This window comes from Mobula birostris, chromosome 11 (genome assembly GCF_030028105.1).
Source record: "Mobula birostris isolate sMobBir1 chromosome 11, sMobBir1.hap1, whole genome shotgun sequence".
Lineage (NCBI taxonomy): Eukaryota > Metazoa > Chordata > Chondrichthyes > Myliobatiformes > Myliobatidae > Mobula > Mobula birostris.
Window position 1 is genome coordinate 45,091,496 of NC_092380.1, and position 21,711 is coordinate 45,113,206.

At 44.7% G+C, this 21,711-nt stretch overlaps 1 protein-coding gene across 3 annotated transcripts in view; it reads left to right on the forward strand.

Moving 5' to 3' along the window:
• The window catches only part of LOC140205052 (tetraspanin-18-like), a 279,792-nt gene that overhangs the window by 86,073 nt on the left and 172,008 nt on the right, over positions 1–21,711 (forward strand). For 2 of the 3 annotated variants that reach the window (XM_072272173.1, XM_072272175.1), the window contains exon 1: positions 2,944–3,526. The exons of the other annotated variant lie outside the window; for it this stretch is intronic. The gene's annotated coding sequence lies outside the window, so the exon portion shown is untranslated. Of the gene's footprint in view, positions 1–2,943; positions 3,527–21,711 lie in introns of those variants that run through there. 3 annotated transcript variants of the gene reach the window in all.

Here is a 21,711-nt window from a genome sequence, read left to right on the forward strand (position 1 = left end):
GGCTTGCCTCTTCCTGCCAGTTTACCTTGCCATTTGTAACATCTACCGGGCAGCATTGTAGTGACCATAGTTACTGCATGGAGTCTATGGAGGTCTGCGACGGGCTGAGGTGTGTGCAGAGCTCTCTGAGGTTTTTCGTGTACATCCTATACTGCCCACCGTTGCAGTGATGATGCTTTCCATTTCCCACATATGTAGCTGATTAGAGAGCGAGGCTGAAACTACACCAGCACCACCTCACAAAGCCTGCCCAAGCACATACCAAAGGCTGAAAATGTCAACTCTCAGCCCGAATAAATGGGCCTAGTTTATTTGAAGTATTCTGAATTGGATTTGCTTCAGGAAAATGAATTCCAAGGTTAAATTGGCATTGTCTCATATCTGAAATGACCAGAGGCAGAAGTCAGATTGCACAACCTGTGATTTCATTGCCATCTGGTTTTTCTTTCATTAAATTTCAACTTCAGTATGCATTGCAACATTAATGGGAAATTACAGCTAAAGTATTTGTAAATTTTACACTGATACATTGACATCATTGCATCAACCACTTCTTAAGGTGATACTGGGCTGATCTCTCATCGTCACCTAACACACATTAAGTCAGCCCTTTTCAAAGCTACTTGACATTGGGTAGACTCACTGGATCTCTCACCATCATCCTGCTGATCCAGTCCTTTTCCTGTCCCGCTTGTCACAACCAATGCTTTCTGTGCCTACTCCTGCCTTGATCTAACGTTGTCCCCTCTTATTCCCCATCTGTATAAGCTGTTCCTAGGTGACATCTGTTACAAGACGCACCCAAGTGCACCAGCTTCTGGGATTCAGACGCTCTAACTCTCCAGAGTATGGACAGCTGGCATGGCCCCTTTAAAGGTTCAGGATGGTCCCACTGATTGGCAAACATGTTTTGGGCATCAAGAATTGAATACTTAAAGAGCACCTGAACTGAGGTTCAGTGCTCAATCGTAAGTCTAACTAGAGATATCGCATCGTACTTGCCTTTGCTCAGTTCTCGATCCAGTTTTATTCCGATCCTAGCCTCGGATGCTCCAGCATTTGGGTCCAAGCCATCCTCGTCAAGGACTCTTGTCACAACATCCCATTTAGTTTCTGATGTGCACTCCTGGTACCAGCTCTATTTCAGTTCCTGAGAAGGCTCAGGAAACTTGGCATGTCCACAATGACGCTCAATAACTTTTACAGATGCACCATTGAAAGCATTCTTTCTGAATGCATCACATATGCTGCTCATCTCAAGACTGCAGAAACTGCAGAGAGTTGTGGATGCAGATCAGTATGTCACAGGAATCAGCCTCCCCTCCATGGACTCTGCCTACACTTCACAGCCATTCAGGAAAGCAGCCAGCATAATCTAACACTCTACTTACTCCTATCATTTTCTCTTCTCCACCCCCTACCCCACCTACCATTGGGCAGAAGATAAAAAAGCCTGAGAACATGTGCTTCCAGCCTCAAGGGCAGCTTCTATCCCACCGTTATAAGACTCCTATACAACAAAGATGCATTCTTGATCTCTTAATTGAACTTTATTTGTGTACCCTCACTGCAGTTTTGGTGGAACTGTAAAATTATATTCTGCATTCCTTGTTGTTTCCCTTCTGTACTATCTCAGTACACTTCTCGATGGAATGATATGTCTGGATAGCTCACAAACAAAGCTTCTACAATATCTTGGTACATGCGACAATAGTAAACTATTTACCCATTACCAACTCTCCAATGGTCTCTGAGCTGCCACATTGATGGGTAAGCTGCATTTCCCCCCAAGCAAAGCAATTGTTTCCAGATCCCATCACAAATTCTACGTCCAGCAATTACATCCTTTTCCTTGGCACTTGACTGAGGCTACACCTCAACGTTCACAGTCTTTTAACACAAGCATAAGAAAATCTGCAGATGCTGGAAATCCAAGCAATGCACCAAAATGCTGGAGGAACTCAACAAGCCAGGCAGCATCTATGGAAAAGAGTAAACAGTCGACATTTCATCAGGACTCAAGACAGAGGTGTATTTCTGACCATAAACCTCCTCCACAAACAATACTATCTCCTTCCATTTCCATAACATCACCTGATTCTTTCATACCTTATCTAATCCACCACTAAAACCTATATCCATGACATCCTGAATGTCTCCCATCTTTATCCATGGAGAAACAAATTCAAAACTTCAGCACCCAGATCCTAACTCTCAGCCAGTTTTCCTCAGTCATCACTTATGGACCCATAGCTGGTTCCAGAGCACCAATGCATTGATCTTAAAACTCGAATCACCTTGTTCAGTCTTTCTGGTTCAATAGCTCAATGGTTCCATTTAGTATCAGGGAATATCAGTACACAAGCTGAAATTCCTACTCTCTACAGACATCCACAAAACAGAAGAACAACTCCAAAGAATGAATGACAGGAAAAAAAATGTAAAAATCCCATGCACAGGCAGCAGCATAAGCATGAACCCTACTCCTCCATCTCCCCGCACCGACTCCAGCAGAAATCATCAGCGTCCAGCACCCATCATCCCTCTTAACTTCCTCCAGCTCATCATCGTTGAAAAATCTGTGAACCTCCAATTCACATTTGTGGCATATTCCAATCTTACTTGTGTTTGCATTGTGAGATGCCTTGAGCTGGCACAGCTAAGGTTCAAGGAGATAGAATGCAGGAAATGGCTACCTAGTTAATTTAGCAACAGTCAATAGGAAATTGTTTGAAGTACAGGTGTCCCCTGCTTTTCGAACGTTCGCTTTACAGAACCTCATTGTTACGAAAGACCTACATTAGTTCCCTGTTTTCGCTAACAGAAGGTGTTTTCACTGTTATAAAAAAAGGCAGCGCACAGGAAAAGCAGACGCGAAAAAAAACCAGAACACCCTGAGCAGCAGCTCTCCCCGAGAACGGCATTCTCGCCGGCATTGCTTAAACACGTGCCTGTGAGCAGCCGTTAGCAAGATGGTATCGGAAAAGCCTAAAAGAGCTCGTAAGGGTGTTACGTAAAACTAGACATAATTAAGAGTTTCGATCGTGGTGAACAAAGTAAGGACAAAGTGAGTTTGGCTTGTGGAAGATGACGAAGATGATGTTGAAGAGGTTTTGGCATCCCATGACCAAGAACTGATAGATGAAGAGCTGATGCAATTGGAAGAGGAAAGGATAACAATCGAAACCAAATGCAGTAGTGAACGGGCTGCAGACAGATAACGATTCACGGAGAATGCAGCAGTAACCGGGAGGCACACAGTACATCTTTAAGGGGCGACGCAATTGGCAATCAGCTCTGATCTGGGCCGACATTTACGTGCCGGGCAGCACCTAATTAATTAGCTTGTTTATTTCGGCTTTTTTCTTAAAGATGTGCCGGGTGCCTCCCGGCTACCGCTGTACCCCTGCATTCTTCGCGGATCGGTATTGGTTCACTGCCCAGAGGGTGGGAGCCATTGCACCACCCAAACTCCGACTCAGCCTAACACACCATCATCAGTGTGCTCAGCGCTGTCCCAATTCCGGTAAGTGATACTACACTGTAGATACATTATTTCTACTTTATATAGGCTGTGTATTTTTACGTGTTATTTGGTATGATTTGGCAGCTTCATAGGTTAAAGGTTACTGAAGAGAGTGGTTTTGCCAACAGCGCTTGCGTGAGATTTTCGCTATGGTGGGCAGTGCAGTAATGATTGTGGAAAAGTATTTCTACTTTATATAGGCTGTGTATTTATCATATCATTCCTGCTTTTACTATATGTTACTGTTATTTTAGGTTTTATGTGTTATTTGGCATGATTTGGTAGGTTATTTTTGGGTCTGCGAATGCTCATGTATTTTTCCCATATAAATAAATGGTAATAGCTTCTTCACTTTACGACATTCTGGCTTAAGAACTGTTTCATAGGAACGTTCTACCTTCAGATGGTGGGGGAAACCAATAATTGTCATCATAGGACACATAGAAAAATTAGAAGCTATCAAACAAAATTGGCATGTTTTGTGGAAGGAACTCCCTTCTGCAATACTACAAGGTCACTCTTCTTCATTGAATCACCTCTTCGCAGGTTGGTCAACAACTTCAATAGTTCAATATTTCTATAGTTCCATTTAATATCAGAATGTATGCAATATACAACCTGAAATTCTTGTTCTTCACAGACATCCATAAAAATGAAGAGAGCCCCAAAGAATGAGTGACAGTAAAAACGTTAGCATCCCAAAGACTCCCAAATCCCCCCTCCGCTGCACAAGTAGCAGCAAAACAATGACCCTCCCCCTCTCCTACTTACTTCAGCACAAAAAGCATCAGCATCTTCCACCCACCAAGCAAGCAACAGCCAAGCCCCCAAGAAACACCATGATCTGCAGTACAACAAAAACTAATCGTTCACCTGACAATTTGACATACCACAGGCTCTCTTTCTCCCTAATAAAGGGACAGAGAGGTGTCACACAGAGAGGGGGAGACATAAACAAAACAACTTGCTGATTTGCAGTGTTAAACTTTGTTGCATCGCTTTTTTCCCCAAGTTCTCCGACTCAAGAATCAGCAAGAAACTCTCCCCCACCAATGACAGAAGGAGAGGGAGTGTGTGCTTCACTGAGTACTGAGCCCCCGACAGCCAATCTGCTTTTCTCAATGCTCCGTTTTCTCCTGTGACCCTTCAGCCGGCGGCACCGGCATAGAATCGTTTTGTCCCCAGGGCTGCAAAGACGTGGAAACCCGAAGGCACGCTCCACTTCTAGGCCACGTCCTTGGGATTTTGAAAAATGGCTGGCTGTTGAATCCCAGGAGTGGGTCCCATCACCACAAAGAACCAACGTTTTGAGTGTAGCTCCAGGTCAGGGTCTTTGACAGAACCCCATCCACCTCAAAAAGGAAAAAGAGAAGCATTAAAGATAGAAATTCAGCTGTTTCCGCAGATGAACTTGAAGAAGTGGCTGTCAATCATCATTGTAGCTCTGCCTACATCTTCTCAGTAAGGCGATTGATAAGATCATCTATAAGGCTTTTTATTGAATTCATTTAGGGGTTCAATACGAACATTCCTCAGAAGCTAGTAAGTAAACTATCCCCATTCATTCTCAACACCTCCCTCTGTAACTAGATCTTGAACTTGTTGACAGAGAGACCTCAGACAGTCTGTCTGTGTTGGCAGCAACAGGCCACTGCTGTTCACACTGCTGTTCACACTGCTGTTCACACTGCTGTTCACACTGCTCTCCACACTGCTGTTCACACTGCTTTTCACACTGCTCTCCACACTGCTGTTCACACTACTGTTCACACTGCTGTTCACACTGCTATTCACACTGCTCTCCACACTGCTGTTCACACTGCTGTTCACACTGCTCTCCACACTGCTGTTCACACTGCTGTTCACACTGCTGTCCACACTGCTGTCCACACTGCTGTTCACACTGCTCTTCACACTGCTCTTCACACTGCTCTTCACACTGCTGTTCACACTACTGTCCACACTGCTGTTCACACTGCTGTTCACACTGCTCTCCACACTGCTGTTCACACTGCTCTTCACACTGATGGTCACACTGCTCTTCACACTGCTGTTCACACTGCTGTTCACACTGCTCTTCACACTGCTGTTCACACTGCTGTTCACACTACTGTTCACACTGCTGTTCACACTGCTCTTCACACTGCTGTTCACACTGCTGTTCACACTACTGTTCACACTGCTCTTCACACTGCTGTTCACACTGCTCTTCACACTGCTGTTCACACTGCTGTTCACACTACTGTTCACACTGCTCTTCACACTGCTGTTCACACTGCTCTTCACACTGCTGTTCACACTGCTGTTCACACTGCTCTCCACACTGCTCTTCACACTGCTGTTCACACTACTGTTCACACTGCTCTTCACACTGCTGTTCACACTACTGTTCACGCTGCTCTTCACACTACTGTTCACACTGCTGTTCACACTACTGTTCACACTGATTGCCACACTGCTCGTCACACTGCTTTTCACACTGCTGTTCACACTGCTGTTCACACTGCTGTTCACACTGCTGTTCACACTGCTCTCCACACTGCTCTTCACACTGCTGTTCACACTGCTGTTCACGTTGCTCTTCACACTGCTGTTCACACTACTGTTCACACTGCTCTTCACACTGCTGTTCACACTACTGTTCACGCTGCTCTTCACACTACTGTTCACGCTGCTCTTCACACTACTGTTCACACTGCTGTTCACACTACTGTTCACACTGATTGCCACACTGCTCGTCACACTGCTCTTCACACTGCTGTTCACACTACTGTTCACACTGTTGTTCACACTGCTGTTCACACTGCTCTTCACACTGCTGTTCACACTGCTGTTCACACTGATGGTCACACTGCTGTTCACACCGATGTTCACACTACTGATGCACACTCTAATGGTAGATCCACTTCTAACTACATCATTGCGTATGCTGACAAAATGACAGTCGTTGGCCTCATCAGCAACAGTGATGGGTCAGCATGAAGAGAAGAGGTAGTGCGGCTTGTGGACTGGTGTGAACAGAGCAACTTGAGTCTCAACGTGGACAAGACTAAAGACATGATTGAGGACTTTAGGAAGGTGCAGGCGAAACACACCCTACTCTACATCAACAGTTCATCCATGGAGAGGGTCTGGAGCACGACGTTTCGTGGAGTAAACATCATGGATGATCTTACCTGGTCCCTCAATGCCACTTACTTATTCAAGAAAGCATAGCAATGCTTCCACTTTCTGAGAAGGTTGAGGCGACAGAAGCTCCCTCCCCAATTCTACCCACATTCTACCAGAGCATCAGTGTCCTGACCAGCGTATCACTTTCTGGTATGGGAATTGCAAGGCATCTGACTGTTAGAGCCTGCAAAGGATTGTGAAGACTGCTGTGAGAGTTCGTCTCCCTCCCCATCCAGCGCAGAAGCACTGCATCTGCAGAGCCCTCAGCCCTCCCATCCATCTCACAATCTCTTTGATCTACCATCAGGCAGAAGGTACTGCAGTGCAAGAACAGGACTTTTAGGCTGGATTACAGCTGCTTCGCCCAGGCTGTGAGACATGAAACCCTACTCTCACCCAGTGTACAATTTTATCACAGCACCAGTAGCCGTAATACTGCTGTATATTTAACTTTATGTTGCAAATACACTTTATGCCTACTTCTACATCCGCAGAATACCTTTTCTTTATCTGCTCATATATTATTTTATGTGTTATACGTGATGCATGCTCTGCGTTTTGCACCTTGGTCTCAGAGAAAAGTTATTTTGTTTAACTATTGGGGAGGCTTTAAACTAGATTTGCAGGGGGATGGGAACCAGAGTGCCAGAGCTGACAGTGTGCCTGGGGTGAAAATAAATGATGTTAAAAGTTCAAGCAAATCCGCTAATAGAAAGGTTGTGAGTGGTGGTAAAAATCTTCTGAGGTGTATATATTTCAATGCTAGGAGTATTGCGGGGAAGGCGGATGAGTTGAGGGCGTGGATTGACACGTGGAATTATGACGTTGTAGCAATTAGTGAAACTTGGCTACAGGAGGGGCAAGACTGGCAGCTTAATATTTCAGGGTTCCGATGTTTCAGATGTGATCGAGGCAGGGGAATGAAAGGTGGGGGAGTAGCATTGCTTGTTAGGGAAAATATTACAGCAGTGCTCAGGCAGGACAGATTAGAGGGCTTGTCTACTGAGTCCTTATGGGTGGAGCTGAGAAACAGGAAAGGTATGGCCACATTAGTGGGATTGTATTACAGACCACCCAATAGTCAACGAGAATTGGAAGAGAAAATCTGCAGAGGGATAGCAGGCAACTGCAGGAAACATAAAGTTGTGATGGTAGGGGATTTTAATTTTCCATATATTGATTGGGACTCCCATACTGTTAGGGGTCTAGATGGTTTAGAGTTTGTAAAATGTGTTCAGGAAAGTTTTCTAAATCAATATATAGAGGGACCAACTAGAGGGGATGCAATATTGGATCTCCTGTTAGGAAATGAGTTAGGACAAGTGACGGAAGTCTGTGTAGGGGAGCACTTTGGTTCCAGTGATCATAATGCCATTAGTTTCAACTTGATCATGGACAAGGATAGATCTGGTCCTAGGGTTGAGGTTCTGAACTGGACGAAGGCCAAATTTGAAGAAATGAGAAAGGATCTAAAAAGCGTGGATTGGGACAGGTTGTTCTCTGGCAAAGATGTGATTGGTAGATGGGAAGCCTTCAAAGGAGAAATTTTGAGAGTGCAGAGTTTGTATGTTCCTGTCAGGATTAAAGGCAAAGTGAATAGGAATAAGGAACCTTGGTTCTCAAGGGATATTGCAACTCTGATAAAGAAGAAGAGGGAGTTGTATGACATGTATAGGAAACAGGGAGTAAATCAGGTGCTTGAGGAGTATAAGAAGTGCAAGAAAATACTTAAGAAAGAAATCAGGAGGGCTAAAAGAAGACAGTCAAAGTGAAGAATAATCCAAAGAGCTTTTACAGGTACATTAAGAGCAAAAGGATTGTAAGGGATAAAATTGGTCTTCTTGAAGATCAGAGTGGTCAGCTATGTGTGGAACCAAAGGAAGTGGGGGGAGATCTTAAATAGGTTTTTTGCGTCTGTATTTACTAAGGAAACTGGCATGAAGTCTATGGAATTAAAGGAATCAAGTAGTGAAATCATGGAAACTGTACAGATTGAAAAGGAGGAGGTGCTTGCTGTCTTGAGGAAAATTAAGTGGATAAATCCCCGGGACCTGACAGGGTGTTCCATCGGACCTTGAAGGAGACTAGTGTTGAAATTGTGGGGACCCTGACAGAAATATTTAAAATGTCGCTGTCTACGGGTGAGGTGCCGGAGGATTGGAGAGTGGCTTATGTTGCTCTGTTGCTTAAAAAAGGATCGAAAAGTAATCCGGGAAATTATAGGCCGGTAAGTTTAATGTCGGTAGTAGGTAAGTTATTGGAGGGAGTACTAAGAGACAGAATCTACAAGCATTTGGATAGACAGGGACTTATTAGGGAAAGTCAACATGGCTTTGGGTGTGGTAGGTCATGTTTGACCAATCTATTGGAGTTTTTCGAGGAGGTTACCAGGAAAGTGGATGAAAGGAAGGCAGTGGATATTGTCTACATGGATTTCAGTAAGGCCTTTGACAAGGTCTCGCATGGGAGGTTAGTTAGGAAAATTCAGTCGCTAGGTATACTTGGAGAGGTGGTAAATTGGATTAGACATTGCCTCAATGGAAGAAGCCAAAGAGTGGTAGTAGAGAATTGCTTCTCTGAGTGGAGGCCTGTGACTAGTGGTGTGCCACAGGGATCAGTGCTGGGTCCATTCTTATTTGTCATCTATATCAATGATCTGGATGATAATGTGGTAAATTGGATCAGCAAATTTGCTGATGATACAAAGATTGGAGGTGTAGTAGACAGCGAGGAAGGTTTTCACAGCCTGCAGAGGGACTTGGACCAGCTGGAAAAATGGGCTGAAAAATGGCAGATGGAGTTTAATACAGACAAGTGTGAGGTATTGCACGTTGGAAGGACAAACCAAGGTAGAACATACAGGGTTAACGGTAAGGCACTGAGGAGTGCAGTAGAACAGAGGGATCTGGGAATATAGATACAAAATTCCCTAAAAGTGGCGTCACAGGTAGGTAGGGTCGTAAAGAGAGCTTTTGGTACATTGGCCTTTATTAATCAAAGTATTAAGTATAAGAGCTGGAATGTTATGATGAGGTTGTATAAGGCATTGGTAAGGCCGAATCTGGAGTATTGTGTTCAGTTTTTATCACCAAATTACAGGAAGGATATAAATAAGGTTGAAAGAGTGCAGAGAAGGTTTACAAGGATGTTGTCAGGACTTGAGAAACTCAGTTACAGAGAAAGGTATTCCCTGGAGCATAGAAGAATGAGGGGAGATTTGATAGAGGTATATAAAATTATGATGGGTATAGATAGAGTGAATGCAAGCAGGCTTTTTCCACTGAGGCAAGGGGAGAAAAAAACCAGAGGACATGGGTTAAGGGTGAGGGGGGAAAAGTTTAAAGGGAACATTAGGGCGGGCTTCTTCACACAGAGAGTGGTGGGAGTATGGAATGAGCTGCCAAATGCGGGCTCTTTTTTAACAGTTAAGAATAAATTGGACAGATACATGGATGGGAGGTGTTTGGAGGGATATGGTCCATGTGCAGATCAGTGGGACTAGGCAGAAAATGGTTCGGCACAGCCAAGAAGGGCCAAAAGGCCTGTTTCTGTGCTGTAGTTTCTATGGTTCTATGTATACATACATGTGTATGGTTGAATGGCTTTAAACTTGAACTTAAAGATTCACATGGAAGGCTGGTCTGAAAGCCTTGAGCCTATCGGATCAAAGGCAAATTGACAAATTGGACCCAAAGTTGGCTTGCTAATAGAAACAATGGGTACGCGATTGGTGGAGCACTGCTTTTGTGATTGAGGTCCGTGACTAGACACGCCCACAGGGTTCAGTGCTGGGACCCTAGCGGATTGTTATATGTACTGTATATAATAATGATTTAGGTATGAACATAGGAGGTAAGTTTAGTAGCTGACACAAAAACTGGTCGTGCTTTTGATAGTGCAGAGGATAGTCTCCGGTTACAGAATGATGTTGATGCAGTGCATGGCAGATGGAATTTTATTTATTTTTTAATATATATTTTGTTGAGATACAGTGCAAAACATGCCCTTCTGTCCCTTCGAGCCACGCTGCCCACCAATCCCCTGATACAATGCCCAACTAACCTACCAGCCTGTATGTCTTTGGACTGTGGGAGGAAACCAGGGTACCTGGAGGAAACCCACACAGTCATGGGGAGATCGTACAAACTCCACACAGACAATGGCGTGACATGAACCCGTGTTGCTGATACTGTAAAGCGTTGTGTTAAATACTACACTACTGCGATGCCCAATGACTGTGAGATGATGCACTTTGGGAAGTCTATTAATGGTAGGACATATAGAATGAATTATAGAGACATAGGAAGTATTGAGAGATGGGGTAGCTTGGTCTATAGGTCCCTAATGGTGGCAGCAGATGTTCTGTAGATAACATGATGAAAAATGTAAATATGATGCTTGATTCATTAGCCAAGACATAGAATTAAAGAACATGGAGTTAATTCTATGACTATATAAAATGAAATGTAGGCTCCAGCAGAGGTATTATTTACCATTCTGGTCAGCACACTGTAAAGAGAATGTGCAAGCGCCAGACTGGACGCTGTGAAGATTTACCAGAGCATTGTCTGCGATGGAACATTACAGTTGTGAGGAAAGATTGGATAAGTTGGGTTTTTTTGTATGGTGCAGAGGAGGTTTTGAGAACCTGAGAGGGGAATGAAAACTGATGCAAGACATAGATGCACGGGTACAGTGGATAGAAAACATAGAAAATAAATGCAGGAGTAGGCTATTCGGCCCTTCGAGCCTGCACCACCATTCAGTATGATCATGGCTGATCATCCAACTCAGAACCCTGTATCTGCCTTCTCTCCATACCTGCTGATCCCTTTAGCCACAAGGGCCAAAGGGGTGCATGGGTGCCAAGGTAACGAAGCAGTTAGTGCAATCACTTTGCAGCGTCTGCAATCGCCAGTCAGGTTCTTTACCCACTGCTGCCTTTAAGGAGTTTGCATGTTCTCCCTGAGACCATATAGATTTCCTCCAGGTGCTCCGGTTTCATCCCACATTCCGAAGATGTATGGTTACGGTTAGTGAGTTGTGGGAGTGCTGGAAGCGTGGTGACACTTGCAGGCCATTCCCAGTACAATCCTCGGACTGTATTGGTTATTGACGCAAAGCAATGCATTCCATTGTATAGTTGACATACATGTGACAAATAAGGCTAATCTTTAGATAGAATGAATGGTGAGAAACTACTCTGCATAACGGAATCTAGAATCAGAAAATATTATTTTAAGGTGAGGAGTTCTGAAGCATTTTCCACCTGAGACGTTATCTGTTTCCCTTTCCACAGATACTGCTGGACCTGCTGAGTGTTTCCAGCATTTTGTTTGAATGTATTCTTCCTTTATATACAACATAACTGCAGTACTTAACTCAAGGAAGAATGTAAATGTGTTGGCAGCAGTTTTGTGATAGTTACCAGACTAATACTTGGACCGGGCAGGGTGCCTTTTGACGAACGGTTGAATAGGCCTTTAATATCAATTTAATACTGAGACAAGCTGTAAGTTTTTCTTACAGAAGGTCTTGAGTATTTGGAATTCTCTCTCTCAAGGTGTGGAGGAAGTTGACTCTGAATATTTTTAAGGCAGAAATAGGTTCTGCCTTATTGATAAGAGCAATGGGAATAGGCAGGCAACAGGAATTCTGCAGATACTGGAAATTCAAGCAACACACATCAAAATTGCTGGTAAATGCAGCAGGCCAGGCAGCATCTCTAGGAAGAGGTACAGTCGACGTTTCAGGCCGAGACCCTTCGTCAGGACTAACTGAAGGAAGAGTGAGTAAGAGATTTGAAAGTGGGGTGGGGGGGGAGATCCAAAATGATAGGAGAAGACAGGAGGGGGAGGGATGGAGCCAAGAGCTGGACAGGTGATTCGCAAAAGTGATATGGGAGGATCATGGGACAGGAGGTCCGGGAAGAAAGACACGGCGGGGGGGGGGAAACCAGAGGATGGGCAAGGGGTATAGTCAGAGGGACAGAGGGAGAAAAAGGAGAGTGAGAGAAAGGATGTGCGTATAAAAATAAATAACGGATGGGGTACGAGGGGGAGGTGGGGCATTAGCGGAAGTTAGAGATGTCGATGTTCATGCCATCAGATTGGAGGCTACCCAGACGGAATATAAGGTGTTGTTCCTCCAACCTGAGTGTGGTTTCATCTTTACAGTAGAGGAGGCCGTGGATAGACATGTCAGAATGGGAATGGGATGTGGAAATAAAATGTGTGGCCACTGGGGGATCCTGCTTTCTCTGGCGGACACAGCGTAGATGTTCAGCAAAGCGGTCTCCCAGTCTGCGTCGGGTCTCGCCAATATATAGAAGGCCACATCGGGAGCACCGGACGCAGTATATCACCCCAGCCGACTCACAGGTGAAGTGTCACCTCACCTGGAAGGACTGCTTGGGGCCCTGAATGGTGGTAAGGGAGGAAGTGTAAGGGCATGTGTAGCACTTGTTCCACTTACAAGGATAAGTGCCAGGAGGGAGATCAGTGGGGAGGGATGGGGGGGACAAATGGACAAAAGAGTCACATAGCGAGCGATCCTTGCGGAAAGCAGAGAGGGGGGGGAGGGAAAGATGTGCTTAGTGGTGGGATCCCGTTGGAGGTGACGGAAGTTACGGAGAATAATATGTTGGACCCGGAGGCTGGTGGGGTGGTAGGTGAGGACTAGGGGAACCCTATTCCTAGTGGGGTGGCGGGAGGATGGAGTGAGAGCAGATGTACGTGAAATGGGGGAGATGCGTTTGAGAGCAGAGTTGATAGTGGAGGAAGGGAAGCCCCTTTCTTTAAAAAAGGAAGACATCTCCCTTGTCCTGGAATGAAAAGCCTCATCCTGAGAGCAGATGCGGCGGAGACGGAGGAATTGCGAGAAGGGGATGGCATTTTTGCAAGAGACGGGGTGAGGAGACGAATAGTCCAGATAGCTGTGAGAGTCAATAGGCTTATAGTAGACATCAGTGGATAAGCTGTCTCCAGAGACAGAGATAGAAAGATCTAGAAAGGAGAGGGAGGTGTCGGAAATGGACCAGGTAAACTTGAGGGCAGGGTGAAAGTTGGAGGCAAAGTGAATAAAGTCAACGAGCTCAGCATGCATGCAGGAAGCAGCACCAATGCAGTTGTCGATGTAGTGAAGGAAAAGTGGGGGACAGATACCAGAATAGGCACGGAACATAGATTGTTCCAGAAAGCCAACAAAAAGACAGGCATAGCTGGGACCCATACGGGTGCCCATGGCTACACCTTTAGTTTGGAAGAAGTGGGAGGAGCCAAAGGAGAAATTATTAAGAGTAAGGACTAATTCCGCTAGACGGAGCAGAGTGGTGGTAGAGGGGTATAGGTCTGGAATCCAAAAAGAAGCGTAGAGCTTTGAGACCTTCCTGATGGGGGATGGAAGTATATAGGGACTGGACATCCATGGTGAAAATAAAGCGGTGGGGGCCAGGGAACTTAAAATTATTGAAAAGTTTAAGAGCGTTAGGAGTGTCACGAACATAGGTAGGAAAGGATTGAACAAGGGGGGAATAGGCAGGAACGCAGTGCTGAGGTTACAAGCAGATTAGCCGTGATCTTATTAACAGGTACAGTAAGCTCGAGGGGTCAAATGGCCCACTCCTGCTCCTGATTCATATGTGTGCTTGATTAGCTGCTGGCTTTCTGAATCACTGATCCAGTGACATAAGTTCAAATCTCACCATAGCAGCTGAGTGAGTTTAAGATCAAGTAATTGAATACAATTTGGGATTTTCACAAACAGAAATAGGTTGGCCTTAGTAATTGGAACAAAAAGCCTGCAGATACTGGAAATTGAAAAGAAAACAGTAGTACGTGCTGCTTGCGTTCAGCAGGTCGGGCGGTATCAAGCAGGAAGAGGAACAGAGTCTTGTTTTGAAGCTACCAGAAGGTGTCAAAGCCCATCTGCTTCGCTAGTTGTCCTTCAGGCAAAAAGTCTGCCATTATTACTGCTTAAGCTGCAGATGTCTCCAGACCCACCAAATGTGTTTGACTCTAAACTGCTCCCTCAGTTCAGGGGCAATTGGAGCTGGGCAATAAATATAGCCGTTGCCCGCGACAAACACAGCCAAGTAAAAAGAAATAAACTGTGCTTGTGGGAATATAAAACAAGGGAGATGGATATTCAGAATCCCTGGGACGCCGGGAATGCTTTTGGAAAAAGTATGTATGTGTTATTTTATGTTTTTGTTTGGTTGTTTTGAGGATTTCAAACTACAGGTGTGATGTAATGGCTGGCTGCTCACTCACATGATTCACACTACAGAACAAAATCAGCCGATTTCCTTCATTTATTTGTTTCTATCATATTTCCAGTGTATTAGTTATTTAAAATTTTATTTACTTATGATCACACAGATTCTCAAGTGACTTTTAACCTCATCTGGCAGTAGTGAGTCTCACTCTCTACTATGTGTCTTGGTAACTCCACACATCTACAGTGAATATATTCAAGGCACGGAGCAATGTGATTCAAGAGGGTTGCTGTGTGATGTTTGTGTGTTCATCACAGCTGAACATTTGGAGATTTTTCTTTAACGCGAGGGTGGGAAACCAAACTATTCCTGCCCTATTTTACAACACAATCCTCCTTGCTTGGGAAGTCAATCAGAATTTAGAATCGTAAAATGAAAGTGCTTTATATGAGGTTGTTCTGTGTTGATAGATGATTTTCTTATTCTGTTAAGGTATTTAATTTATCATAAGATTTTGATATTTCACTTCACCAGAGAAAGTCACACTCAGTCAATCAAATCAGACATCAAAATTCACACAAAGAAATGTCAGTCTGCTGTATTTAAGGGGAAACCACAATTAATATCCTATTCAAGGTTGCTAGGCAACTAAAATACATGAAAAGAGACAGCATAAATATTCACACATTACAATTTGATACACAGCGTGTCTCCTGCCTGAGTAGACTACCAAACAGAGGCAGCTGCCCACTGGGATCGACTGAAAGTGGGAGAAAGAAACCAGTCCACATATGTCAAAATGTCTGATAGTCTCTCAGCATGAGGAGATGGAGTAGAGACCATATGGGGCTGTGTGCTCTGAGAAACAGTGAAGAGTAGGAAAAAGTTTTTGAATCAAACAGTGATGCTGTAGTGATATCAATGACCAGCCTCTGGGAAATTAATCCCAGCTCCTTACCCCACCCTCCATCTCCCATTGATTGGTAACTGAATGGAGCTGGGGAGAAGCTCTTCATGTCTAGGATCTAGTATTCACATAGACTGACATTTTGGGAAGACACAGTCAGTGTATAATTTCAAAAGGAGGACATGGGGGGAAGGTAGTTCAGCATTACCACTGGCAGCAGTTCAGCAGAGGAGATGGATTACTGGAGTTCGTTGCAAAACAAGTCACCGTATTAGTACAACAGTTATTAATCAAAGTAAAAAGGCAGAAAGAGGCAATAAGTACATCAAATCTCCAAGCCATCAAAATATTATAGGACAGAAGGTAGACTTGCAGCACATTGGGGTCCTAATTAAAGCAATGTCAGGCCCATTTCTCAGCTCTTTTCCTATGTGTCTGTTTATTATTCTTCCCCAAGTGCTGGTCACACATTCTTACGAAAGCACTGTATGGCTGTGTTGCCACCATTCCTCCATCCCTGGAATTCCAGATCAAAATGGCTTTTGGAAAGAAGTTTTTCTCACTTGTGGCTTTTGCCAAAAATTTTAAACCTGTGGCTTATCATTGGTGAATGGGAACCGCTTTCCTTTATCTATACTGCATGGCACACCTCTCTCAAATCTCCCCTAAACTTTCTTTGCTTCCTAGAAAACAACCCCAGCTTTTGCAGTCTGACCTTACAGCTGAAATCTCCCACCCTTAGAACCTCTCTGGTAAACCTGTTCAGTGCCCTCTCTACAACTTTCCTGATGAGTGGTGAGCCTGTTGTAGCGTGGATGAAATCACTGGAGAGACAGAGTCACTGGTAGATACAAAGCAGCTTCTTTATTCGACACAACAAGGTAAAGCAGGCATCATATGGATGGAGATGCTTTCGGTAGAAAGGTCTGCTAGCCCAATGTGGGCTTGATATTTTACCTGCTAAACACAAAGGGCAATCGCTATTTAAAAAGTTATAGACAATGCAAAGACAATGCTTCCTTTTGAAGCTACATACAAAACATCACACCTTCTGACTTCATCCTTTCCTTCCGACACCAACATGTCTGGGTTGGAACTCACAGCCTTTAGGAGTGCAAATCAAATCCACAATACATTTATTTGGTATTTTACATGCTAACATAGAGGACAATTAATATTATAAAGTATAGATAATACTGTCTTCGAAACTACCTGTAAACTTCTGGTATTCACAGCTTTTAGGAAATGCATTGTTGTGAACTCATTCCACAGTACTTTGTCAAACAGAAGACTGGTGGCCAAATTCACTTAAGTGTAAATGAATCATCTACCCAAAAACTCACTCTAACAGAGCCCACTCTAATTGTGGCTTGACCAGCACTTTATACAACCTCAGCACCTCCATCCTTCCTTTGGACAAGACGTTTTGATCTTTGAATCCCAAGATCCCCTGCTTTATTGAATTGAATTGAATTGACTTTATTTCTTAGATCCTTCAGGTACATGAGGAGTAAAAATCTTTACGTTACGTCTCCGTCTCCCCCCTGCTTTACCAACAGCTCTCAACATGTGATGCCTCTTTCAAGGATTTACACAATGCTCTCCTTTACAATGGTATCATTTGGTCAATATTGCCTCCCTAATTCTTTGCCCAAAATGTATCCTTCATATTCCTGTATTAAATATCACCTGATGCACCTCTGCCTATTCAGCCAGTCAACATTTTCTTGCAACACACACAAAATGCTGGAGCAACTCAGCAGGTCAGGCAGCATCTATGGAAATGAATAAACTGTTGACATTTTGGGCTTCTTCAGGACTGAGAACAAAGGGGGAAGCTGCCAGTATAAAAGGTGGGGTGGAAGGGAAAGGGGCTAGCTAGAAGGTGATGGGTGGGTGGGAAAGGTCAAGGCCTGGATAAGAAGGAATCTGATAGGAGAGAAGAGTGGACCAGAGGAGAAAGGGAAGCAGGAGGTGACCCAAGGAAAAGTGATAGGCAGGTGAGAAGTAAATGATCAGAGTGGGAAATAGAGAATGGGAGGGAGAATTAGTTTACCGGAAGGAGAATGCTATCAGGTTGCAGAGTACCCAGATGGGATATATGGTGTTACTCATCCACCTTGAGGGTGCCCTCGTCTTGGCAGAAAAGGAGACCATGGACTGACACATTGGAATTGGAATTAAAATGTTTGACCACTGGGAAGTCCCATTTGTGGTGGAAGGTGCAGAGGTGCTTGACGAAGCAGTGCCCCAGATTATGACGGGTCTCTCCAATTGGGAGCACCGGACACAAAGGAACATCTTCTTGCAATCCGATTACTATGAAGCGTATACTATATCTCTATATATTGTGTTGTCCATTTACTTGAAGTTGTTACTTTACACACCCATACCTAACTCATTTTATTTATATATATAAAACCTAAAAGCATTCTGCTAGTTCTGTGGCCTACCTTCTCCATGAATGATTTCCATTCCATTCCTCTTTGCATTCTGCTGAGAATGACCCTTTGATTCCATGTTATTGAGAATTAGTGTGGGGCTTCATCAGGCTCTTTCTGAAAATCAGGTAGGTGACATTACTGTTGCTTCATCAAACAATCCATTGAAGCAGTTCACGTAGTCTTTGGAAAATTGGTTAAGTTAGTAAATTGGTTTCTTACTATCACAGGAACGGAGGTACAGCAAAATAAACCTGGTTTTGCATGCCGGTCATTTCGTTACAACAGTGCACTGGTAGTACAAAGGGAAAGCAAGAACAGAAAGCAGAATAAGGTGTAACGGTAACAGAGAAAGTGCAGTGCCAGCAGACCGGCCCGTAATGGACCAACTTTAATCAGCTTGTAGCTCCTCCCCGATGATGGGTTCTGAAAGGCACAACAGAGATTACATTTACTGGGCTGGGCAACGCACACAAAATGCTGGAGGAACTCAGCAGGTCAGGCAGCATCCATGGAAATGAATAAACGGTCGACATTTCGGGCGGAGAGCCTTCTTCAGAACTGAAAAGGAAGGGGGAAGATGCCAGAATAAAAAATGTGGTGGGGGGGAAGGGAAGGAGAACTGGCTAGAAGGTGATAAGTGAAGCCAGGAGGGAGGGACAGGTAAAGGGCTGAAGAAGAAGGTATCTGATAGGATAAAGGGAAGGAGGATCTTAATAGAAACATACAAAATTTTGAAAGGGATAGATAAGATAGAAGTAGGAAAATTGTTTCCATTGGTAGGTGAGACTAGAACTAGGGGACATTGTCTCAAGATTCAGGGGAGAAAATTTAGGATGGAGATGAGGAGAAACTGTTTTTCCCAGAGAGTGGTGAATCTGTGGAATTTTCTGGCCAGGGAAGCAGTTGAGGCTTCTTCATTAAATATGTTTAAGATACAGTTAGATAGGTTTTTACATAGTAAGGGAATTAAGGGTTATGGGGAAAAGGCAGGTAGATAGAGCTGAGTTTATGGTCAGATCAGCCATGATCTTATTGAATGGCGGGGCAGACCTCGATGGGCCGGATGGCCTACTCCTGCTCTTACTTCTTATGTTCTTATGAGGAGGTGCACCGGGGTAAGTGATGTGAAGAGAGAAGAGGCAAGAGTGGGGAATGGAAGAGGGGAAAGGGGGAGGGAAATAAAAATTACCCGAAGGAGAAATTGATGTTCATATCATCAGGTTGGAGGCTACCTGATCAGAAGATAAGGTGCTGCTCCTCAGGACAAAAGAAGAGGCCATGTCAAAACAGGAATGGGAATAGGAATGAAAATGGTTGGCCAACAGGAAGTTCTACTTTTGGCGAATGGAGTGGCGGTGCTTGACAGAGCACTCCTCCAGACTACATCAGGTCTCATCAACGTAGAGGAGGCTGCATCGGGATTTGCTGGTGAAGTGTTGCCTCACTTGGAAGGACTGTTTAGGGCTCCGAATGGAGGTGAGGGAGGAAATGAATAGGTAGGTGTAGCATTACTGTTGCTTTAGGAATATGTGCCGGGAGGGATATTACTGGCCAAGGGAATCATGGAGGGAGTAATCTCTGAAAAATGGAGAGTGGAGAAGGTAAGGATGTGTTTGGTGGTAGGATCCTGTTGAAAATGACAGAACTTGTGGAGAATGATGTGTTGAATGTGGAAGCTCATGGTGATAATATGAGGAACCCTGTCCCTGTTAAGGTGGCAGGAAGATGGGGTGAACGTGGATGTCCAGGAAATGGACGAGATGAGGATGAGGGCAACATCAATGGTGGAGGAAGGGAAACCCTCTTCTTTGAAGAAGGACATCTCTGATGTCCTGGAAAGGGACGTCTTATCCTGGGAATAGATGCGGCAAAAACAAAGGAATTGAGAAAAACAAATAGCATTTTTACAGGAGATAGGGAGGGTAGAGGTATAGTCAAGATAGCCGTGGAAATTGGTAGGTTTATAAAAAATGTCAGTTGACAGTTTCAAACAACAGGAATTCTGCAGATGCTGGAAATTCAAGCAACACACATCAAAGTTGCTGGTGAACGCAGCAGGCCAGGCAGCATCTCTAGGAAGAAGTACAGTCGACGTTTCAGGCTGAGACCCTTCGTCAGGACTAATGGAGTCCTGACGAAGGGTCTTAGCCTGAAACGTTGACTGTACCCCTTCCTAGAGATGCTGCCTGGCCTGCTGCGTTCACCAGCAACTTTGATGTGTGTCAGTTGACAGTTTATCTCCAGAGATTGAGAAAAGGGAGAGAGGTGTCAGAGATGGGTCAAGTGAACTTAGGGGCAGTTCGGAAGTCGGAGGCAAGTTGATGAAATTGACAAGTGCAGCACGGGTGCATGAAGCAGCACCAAGGCAGTCACCAATGTCACAGAGGAAGAGATAGGGAGTGTTACCAGGGAAGGCTTGGAACATGGACTGTTCCACGTACTCAGTGAAAGGGCAGGCATAACTGGGGGCTATACAGGTGAACATGGCTCACTCCTGAGTCTGAAAGAAGTGCAAAGAGCCAGATGAGAAATTGTTGAGGGTAAGGACCAGTTCTGCCAGATGGAGGAGAGTGATGGTGGAGGAGAACTGCTTGGGGCTTTTGTTGAGGAAGAAGCGGAGAGCTTTAAAGCCTTCTTGACGGGGATAGAAGTGTATAGGGACTGGACATCCATGGTGAAAATAAAGTGGTCAGGGCCAGGGAATTGGTCATTAGTGAGGAGATCGAGAGCATGAGAAGTGTTGCGGATGTCGGTGGGAAGGGACTGAACCGAGGGGGATAGAATGGAGTTGAGGTATGTGGATACAAGTTCAGTAGTGCTGGAGCAGGCAGAGTCAAGGGGCCTTCCCAGGCAGTCAATTTGTGGTTCTTTGATAGGAAGCTGAAATAAAAAGATCTAGAGCAGCTGGCAAACCAGAGTGATGTGTCCACGAAGGGTAGGAGGGTTGGAGCTGGGATAAGGAGTCATCAGTGTGGGCTTCGGAATTCGTGCCAAGGAAGAGGGCTCGGAGACGGAGGTGATGGAAGAAGAGCTTAGCATCATAGTGGGTACGGAACTCACTGAGGTGCAGGCAAAGGGCGACTAAGATAAGGCCCTTACTGAGGATAGAATGCTCCGCCTCAGAGAGGGGAAGGTCAGAAGGAATGGTGAGGATACGGCAAGGATTAGAGCAGGGTTCAGAGGGGGGGCAGAGAGTTGGAGGGGTGAGGATTGGGGTGTTCAGCGAAGGCAGGGTGGCAGGAAGATGGCAACTCAGAGGACCTCCATCTATTGTGCTGAAGTTCAGTAGAGGAGATGGATTACTAGAGAATAAGTAGACAGATTGTGTCACCTTAACAAGAAAACCTGTCTGTGTACCCCTTTGTTGATCAATAGTGTCACATTTCCAATCCCGTGCATCCTCCCTTGCACCTGGGGAGGACTGAAAGAGGATTGCAAGCCCTCACAC